This window comes from Myotis lucifugus, unplaced genomic scaffold, assembly GCF_000147115.1.
Source record: "Myotis lucifugus unplaced genomic scaffold, Myoluc2.0 scaffold_1020, whole genome shotgun sequence".
In the NCBI taxonomy this organism is placed as follows: Eukaryota; Metazoa; Chordata; class Mammalia; order Chiroptera; family Vespertilionidae; genus Myotis; species Myotis lucifugus.
In genome coordinates this window covers 80,980-89,682 of record NW_005872068.1, presented here as the reverse complement: position 1 = coordinate 89,682, position 8,703 = coordinate 80,980, and the positions used below count along the sequence as shown (strand labels likewise).

Below are 8,703 nucleotides of genomic sequence, written 5' to 3'. Positions count from 1 at the left end.
CATCGATCAGTTGCCTCCTGCACACTCCCTACTGGGGATGTGCCCGCAACCAAGGTACATGCCCTTGACCGGAATCGAACCCCAGAAAGCCAAGAGCCCCGTCCATCCCAGCCACCTCTACACTTCATGTGCTTTCTTTTGTGTTTTTTTCACTCTGGGGATATTCCTAGAACCTGGTTTTGCTTTTTCTTAATATGTTTTTTTTTGTGCCACTCAGCCAACTAAGCCATACCGGCTGGGCCTAGAACCTGTTTGTTTTTTAAATATATATATATATATATATATTATTGATTTCAGAGAGGAAGGGAGAGGGGGCGGGGAGAGAGAGAAACATCAGTGATGGGAGAGAATCATGGATCCGCTGCCTCCTGCACGCCCCGCACTGGGGATCAAGCCCACAACCCAGGCATGTGCCCTGGCTGGGAATTGAACCGTGACCTCCTGGTTCATAGGTCGACGTTCAACCACTGGGCTACGTCAGCTGGGCAGAACCGGTTTTTCTTTAATAACTGAAGTGTGATAGTTTTGGGGGGATTTTGCAAAGATCTGTTACCAGTTGTAACACACAGAGATTACCATTGGGCCTGTGACATGGTTCAGCTTTTCAGACAGACCTCCTGGTAGACGGCAGTGATGGCCCTAGAAAGTGAAATCAGTAGATTTATGTTGGTTATCAAATGAGTTTCCCCGCAGTAGTCCAGTGAGAGTGAAGCTTTCGAATAATCATGAGACAGAGGCTTTGACTTCGTGAAATTTTTACTGTTCCTGAACAGTAAAGCAGTGACTAAGACATCATTAACGTAGTTTAAGGTCATGTGATGCTCTGTAGGGAAGCTGATATCAGGCAGGATTGAAGTGGTTCGTAGTCCATGTTCTCCGGCATGGCCTCCGCCCTCATGATCCAGATTAAACTTGGGCGATGGCCAGCAAGGGGACAGCAGCTGCCGCATTTGTTTTATTCCCCTGGCACACGCCCCACCCAGTGCTGCTCGCTGGTGGAAGTCCGTGCATCTCAGGTTTGCTTGGTCCTGGTGTTTCTTCAGCTGATTGTCACTGTGATCCTTGGCCCTTGGAGGGTGGTAATGATTTTTAGGAGACTATGTGCTCGTTGCTAAGCCATGATCCTTTATTACTCTGTTTCCACCCTGATGAGGCAGATGTTTTCATTTTTTTAATTTTTTTAATCCGCACCCAAGGATATTTTTCCATTGATTTTTAGAGAGAGTGGAAGAGAGAGGGAAAGACAGAGAAATATCGATGTGAGAGAAACACATTGATTGGTTACGTCCTGCACATGCCCTAACCAGGGCCCGGGCCAGGGAGGAGCCTGCAACCTAGGTACATGCCCTGGATGGGAATCGAACCCAGGACCCTTTATCTGCAGGCTGATGCCCTATCCACTGAGCCACACCAGCGAGGGCAAGGCAGATGTTGTTAGATGCCTCACTGCTAGCATTGCTGTCCAGGGGCCTCTCAGTCGCAGTGCACTCTCCCAGGCCCTCAGGTGGCACTCTGCAGGCTAGCGCAGGCTGGCCATTCTCAAGGTTGGCTGTTGGAATGCAGGAAAGTTCCTCTCAGCATCTACCTTGACTCTGACTCCACAAGGAGCCTGGTACCAGGGAGTCACAGAGCCCCATTCCTTCTGGTCTTTGTTTTGTTTTGTTTTTTGTTTTTTTGTTTTTAAATATTTTATTGATTTTTTACAGAGAGGAAGGGAGAGGGATAGAGAGTTAGAAACATCGATGAGAGAGAAACATCGGTCAGCTGCCTCCTGCACAGCCCCCACTGGGGATGTGCCCGAAACCAAGGTACATGCCCTTGACCAGAATCGAACCTGGGACCCTTCAGTCCACAGGCCGACGCTCTATCCACTGAGCCAAACCGGTCAGGGCTCCTTCTGGCCTTTGAATAACATCCTTTTGTTCAGTGTCGTTTCACTATGACATTGGTGAGATGTTGTTCATATCGATCAGCCCATGGTACAGTGGTTTCATGGACGTCATTTCACTTCAAGTTGGGTTAACCTGTCATTGACATTAAACGAGGACTTGCTGTACTTGACTTGGCGCTCCCCGAGCCTCACAGGGCTTCCAGAACCCTGGTTGCTGGTTCGATTCCCAGTCAGGGCACATGCCCAGGTTGTGGGTTTGATCCCCGATAGGCAGTGTGCAGGAGGCAGCTGATCGATGTTTCCCTCTCACATCAGTTTCTTTCTCTCTCTCTCTCTCTCTGTCTTGCTCTCCCTCTCTAAAAAATTTTTTTTTTAAGTTTTTCTCTTATCTCCTGAGATAATCGTAAGCTTTTGCCTTATCACTCTCACGTTATTTTTAAAATATTTGTGAGGATGCCTGCTAGGGCAGTAAAGTAATTCGAGGCCCAAGTACTTCACTGGACATGGCTTTAAAAGGAAATAAGAGGCCATAAAAATGTTGTTTCTCATGTGTCTTATCTTCACATAAGTTCCGTGCAGTGTTTTGACACCGCTGCAGGTTTCTTTTACAGTCCGGAGAGCTGTAACGTTGGATTGTTCTTACGACATCAGGACATTGCTCTCCCTGTGTCCTGGGCTTTCTGAAACGTGAGGATGTGAGGAGGCGGAGTCTCCCTCTGCCCCCTGTAGACTGCCTGAAGGTGTTTTCCGGCAGGTGACTTCCTTTCACTGGGATTTCCAGCTTATCTCTGCCCTCATGTAGAGCGTTTCTGGTTCAGCCCTATCTTCTTTCGAGAAGAGAAAGTGATCTTCTTTACTCAGACGCAAAGGCCACGTGGTGGGATCATTGGAATGCCACCTTGAACTCTCCATTCTTCTTAGCTGAAGACTCTCTGCACTTGAAGTCAGGAACTCCCATCGGGCCCTAGACCTTTACACTGTGCGTGGGGTTGTCCTGGGTGCGGCCCCATCACCCCGAACAGGTGTGGCTGGAGCAGCAGGCCCGTGGGAGGACCAGAGATGGCAGTCCTGCTGCCTGGCAGATAGTTACTTTCTAATCTTGGGATTTTTTTTAAAGTATTTTTATTGATTTCAGAGAAGAAGGGAGAGGGAGAGAGAGAAACATCAGTGATGAGAGAGAATCATTGATTGGCTGCCTCCTGCCCGCCCCCTACTGGGGATCAAGCCCGAAACCTGGGCACGTGCGCTTGACCGGAATCGAACCCGGGACTCTTCAGTCCGCAGGTTGATGCTCTACCCACTGAGCCAAACCAGCTAGGGCTAATCTCAGGATTTCTCTTTTCAGCTCCTGTGTTGATATCCTGTTTTATTTCTGCTGCTCTCTTCCCCTCTTCTCTCTCCCCTTCTTACTGTCTTCCATTTCATTTCTGGAGTTTATAGTCATTCCCCGTCCTTTCTCTTCCCAACATACACCAATCTCGCTTCTTCGCCTCATCGCCAAGGTGTGTCTTTATTGATTCCGTTTCCTGTAACCACACATCTCCCCAGTCTCCCCCGGAACGCCGCATCTCCCATGCTTCTACCGCCTCTTCCAACTGGAGTTCCATCTCTGTCATTCATTTAAGGAGGACTGTAATGAGGGAGTGGTCTACGCCCTCTCTTGCGTTTCTCCTTCATCTGCTCCCTTTCTGGGGCCCACTCGCCTGGTTTCCACTTCTGCCCAAGCACAATTCCCTGATTTCTTAACCCCATTGCCGGCCATCACCTTTAATGTTTCTGCTGTATTTGGTGCTATTGACCATTCCCTGGAGTGCTGCCTTCTTCCTCCTCATGCTGCCTTGATCCCGTCACATAGGCCCCTCCTGGCTTTTCTCTTACTCTCCTCCCACCTCCTACCAGTAAATTCTATCGTCAGTGATCTCTCACCTCACTCTTCTCCCTCTCCTTCTATCTGAGATCTCACCCGTGTCTCCTACTTGTTACCCGTTTAGGTGGGCACTGCCTTGGTAACTACCACGTGGCCTGAGTCTTGTTCCTATTTTTCCAGCTTCCGGAGGCATTTCCCTCACTTCCTCCCAGCGCCTCGTTTCTTCCCGCCGCCTCTTGCCCAGGACAAATTCAGCATCTGTCTCCTGATAGCCAGCTCTTCCCCAGCTCCCCTCTTCCAGGGGGCAGCCCCGTCCTCTGCCAGGTACACCCCAAACCTTCCCTCCCTCTTCCTCGCCCCAGCAGCCAGTCAGGCACCAAAATCTGGGCTTCTGCACGTGGAGTCCCTTTAAAAAAAAAAAAAAATTTTTTTTATTGATTTCAGAGAGGAAGGGAAAGGGAGAGAGAGCTAGACACATCAGTGCTGAGAGAGAATCATCGATCGGCTGCCTCCTGCACATCCCACACGAGATCCTGGAGATCAAGCCTGCAACCCGGGCATGTGCCCTGACCGGGGATCGAACCTCCTGGTTCATAGGTTGACACTCAACCTCTGAGCCACACCAGCAGGCCCTATAGAGTCCTCCTTCTATCTGGTTCTTGGTTGTTCACATTTGGCACACATGCTTTTGTATCTCTCTAGATTGGTACATTTTTCCTGAACCACCTGAAAGTTAGTTGCAGGCATCATAACTTTTCCTCCCCAAGTACTTCAGCAAACAGCTCTGAAGAACAAGGACATTGTCTCAGATCATATGCTGTGCCTAATTCTCTAACACACCTAATGGCCACATAACTAATTAGCAGCCACAACAGAATTAATATATTTAGGAAATGTAATGTTAATAAAAACTTTTTTAAATTTTTTTTTTTTATTGATTTCAGAGAGGAAGGGAGAGGGAAAGAGAGATAGAAACATCAATGATGGGAGAGAATCATGTGCCCTGACTGGAATCGAACCCGGGACCCTTTAGTCCCTGGGAGGACACTCAGTCCACTGAGCCAAACCGGCTAGGGCTCGTCTTGCTCTCTCTCCTGGGAGCGATCACAAGCATTGCATCTAGTCAAATATCTATATAGCAAAGCTGCACGTCGCATTTCATAGAACTGTGTGTAAATTATACCGAATGATACAGTATCTACTCATGTCCTTTTATTTAAGGACATTTGATCAGAGGGAGAGAAAGAAGAACGGGAATATAAAGAAATGGCTGCTTCAGAGACTGGGCTCTGAAATGCAGGGGGCAGGAGAGATGGGGGCCCATTGGCAGCTTTTGGCTGAGAGCCTGGGGTCCCGGATGCAGGAGCACGTTGGGCAGCACTGGTGGCCCTTGTGTGCCGAGTGTGTCACAGCCTAAGTAAAGCTGGGTGAGCACCACAGGTGTGACGACAATTGGAGGTAGATCGGTGCCAAGTGAGAAAGCAGGGAGGCCGTATAAATTCCTGAGTGGAGAGTCATCAAGGGCAGGGTGGCCAAGGTGCCTGGACAGCTGCCAAGGGCCGGGCCTGTGCTGGGTGCTTTATGTCCAGTCTTATATAATGTGGGTGTGATACCCCCATGTAACAGACCAGCAAGCTGGGGCTTAGACTAAAGGGCCCGAAACTTTACAATTTCATGTTTTACCCAGCCGGCGTGGGTCAGCGGTTGAACGTCAACCTTTGAACCAGGAGGTCATGGTTTGACTCCCGGTCAGGGCACATGCCTGGGTTGCGGGCTGGATCCCCAGTGTGGGGCATGCAGGAGGCAGCTGATCAATGATTCTCTCTGATCATTGATGTTTCTAGCTATCTCTCCCTCTCTCTCTCTAAAATCAATAAAAACATATTTTTAAAAAATTCATGTGTTTATCTAGGAAACCACAGGATTGGAGAATTTAAAAGCATGATTATAATAGACCTGATATGTATAATTTACAGAAATTGGCGACTTCTGTAAAAAAAAAAACCGAATTTCAGGAGAGTCTAGGCCAGGGGTGGGCAAACTTTTTTACTCGAGGGCCACAATGGGTTTTTAAACCGGACGGAGGGCCGGAACAAAAGCATGGATGGAGTGTTTGTGTGAACTAATATAAATTCAAAGTAAACATCATTACATAAAAGGGTACGGTCTTTTTTTTTTTTTTTAGTTTTATTCATTTCAAACAGGCCGGATCCGGCCCGCGGGCCGTAGTTTGCCTACGGCTGGTCTAGACTTTCAGAATCCTCACACCTGACACAGCAGGAACACAAGCTGAAGGTACGGCGAGGGGCGGAGAGCAGTGTGTGCAGGTTAGGGGTGAAGGCCACTGGCGGTTTGGAACTGTGCATAAACTCCAGCTCGACAAAGGGTCGCCAAAGAGGCGCTAGTGACATTTTGGCATCTTTTCATCGAGTTGCTGATACTTAGCATCGCTTACCCCTCTACTAAATGCCAGCAGGACCCCTGCCTGATGCCTCTCCAGAGGCCCTCAGGTGGGAGCAGTACCGTCCTACATGAGAGCACTGGGTAGGGTACACAGAGGGTGTATGCGATTAGCCAGAGAGAAGTCTGAAGAAGAGGGTGATCAGACTGTAGAGGGCCTTGTCCTCTGCGTTTCTTTCTCTGAAGGACACTTCCCAGTGTCCCTTTCACCAAGGAGTCTGATGCTTCCTCATTCTTCTTTAAATATGTTTGTATTGATTTTAGAGGCAGGAAGGGAGAAGGCTAGAGAGAGAGCAACATTGATGTGAGAGAGAGGCATCAAATTGGCTGCCTTCCGTACACACCCCGACCGGGGACTGAACCTGCAACCTGGGCATGTGCCCTGACTGGGAATAGAACCAGAGACCTTTGGGTGCACGGGACGGCACTCAGCCAGCTGAGCCACACTGGCCAAGGCACTTCCTCCTTCTTAAAGCTTTCTTTGTTCCTAATTTCCGTGATACACATGTACCTGGTATTTTATCTATCTTATCTGGCTGTTCCATCTGGCCTTTTCTTTCCTCTTAAGTGGTCACTCTTCTCTTTCTTTTTTAAACTTTCTCTTAGGAAATCTCATACGATATCATGACTTCAGTGATTTGTCTGCTGGTGAATCCTAAATTTCCACCAAAATTCACTTCACTTTAAACTCGGTTATGTCTAAAACTGAATCTCCAGCCTGGCCGGTGTGGCTCAGAGGTCGAGCGTCGACCTATGAACCAGGAGGTCATGAGATCAATTCCCGGTCAGGGCACAAGCCCAGGTTTCAGGCTCCATCCCTACAGTGGTGATGCAGGAGGCAGCCAATCAGTGATTTTCATCATGATGTTTCTATATCTCTCTCTCCCTCTCCCTTCCTCTCTGAAGTCAATAAAAATATTTTAAAATAAAATAAAACTAAATCTCCAGCCGCTGCCTCTCCAGACTGACAATTCTGACTCACCCTTCAAGGAAATTAGTTTTCAGAAAACCTTTCTTGACTCTCTTTGCCCCATAAACTAAAATACCCGGACCTGTCTCATTATCTCCCCCGTCCCCCGTTCTCCCCTCCCCCCCCCAACACCCTCAACCACTGGTGCTGTTGCCTTTAACAATGGGCTGTTTTGCTGATTTGCCTGATTAAGAGCAGACACTCTAGAGCCCGCATGGCTGCGTTGAATCCTGGCTCTGCCCCTTAGGAACTGGGTGTGGACAGGGAGTCATGGTAGCCCCTGGCTTCTGGATGTGAGCATTACATCTATGGCAAGTGCTTAGAACAGGACCTAAATATATTTCTTTCTTTTGTTTATTTGTCCTCCCTTCTAACCCCCCAGATATTATTAAGATAAAAAACTGTTCAGTTTTTTTTTTAATCCTCACCCCATGACATGTTTTTATTGATATGAGAGAGGGAGAGAGAGAGAAACATCGATTGGCTGCCACCACCCTCCATATGTGCCTCAACCGGGGATTGGACCCACAAGCTAGGTATGTGCCCTGACCGGGTATCGAACCTGTAACCTTTCAGTGCATGGCCTGATGCTCCAACCAACGGAGCCAGCTGTCCAGGGCCAGGATCAGACTGTCTTGTTCGCCACGGCTTTTCCAGGTGTTAGCACAATACTTGGCACATACTAGTTTCTCGTTGTTGAATTCATTTATCCATCCACTATTCCCAGTGCTGGGAAATAGATAATAAAACATCCTGTCTTCATGACCTTGTCTGTTGGGGGAGACAAAATAAATGCTAGGTCATGATGAATGCAGGGGAGAAAATAAAGCAGGCCAAGGAGTGGGTAGCTACGGCTTGATAATTTTTTTAAATATATATTTTATTGGTTTTTTACAGAGAGGAAGGGAGAGGGATAGAGAGCTAGAAACATCGATGAGAGAGAAACATCGATCAGCTGCCTCCTGCACACCCCCTACTGGGGATGTGCCCACAACCCAGGTACATGCCCTTGACTGGAATCAAACCTGGGGCCCTTCAGTCCGCAGGCCGATGCTCTATCCACTGAGCCAAACCAGTTAGGGCTACGGCTTGATATTTTATATGGGGTGGCCGGGGAGGGCATCTCTGAGAAGATGGCATTTGAGCATAAACCTGAAGGAAGGAAGAGAGAGAGGTATGGCTCCCCAGAGAAGAACATCCAGGTGGATGGAGGCAGTGCAGAGACCTGAGCCAGTACGGCTGAGTGGGAGTGAGAAAGGGGGGAAGGAACGAGGTGGGGAAGGGGATCGGATTGGTCCTTGTTACATGAGAAATCCGTCCCTGCCTCTGGGGAGGGGGCTTGGTATGCGTGGGAACTCCCTTTCAGAAATGCACTATGCATACGTGGTCGTGGTCGGAGTACAGGAAGTCCTCTCTCTCAGCTTTATTGCCTAGCACAGTAAACAGCTTAAACTCTACTGCTCGAGGCAAAGTCTGAGCTAGAAGCCAGATGAATTGATATATTGTGTGCACATT

General features: G+C 48.5%; 1 protein-coding gene across 1 annotated transcript in view; it reads left to right on the top strand.

Annotated features, from left to right (window-relative positions):
- Positions 1-8,703, top strand: part of LOC102436445 (arpin) — a 55,993-nt gene that overhangs the window by 29,670 nt on the left and 17,620 nt on the right. The gene's annotated exons all lie outside the window — the stretch shown is intronic.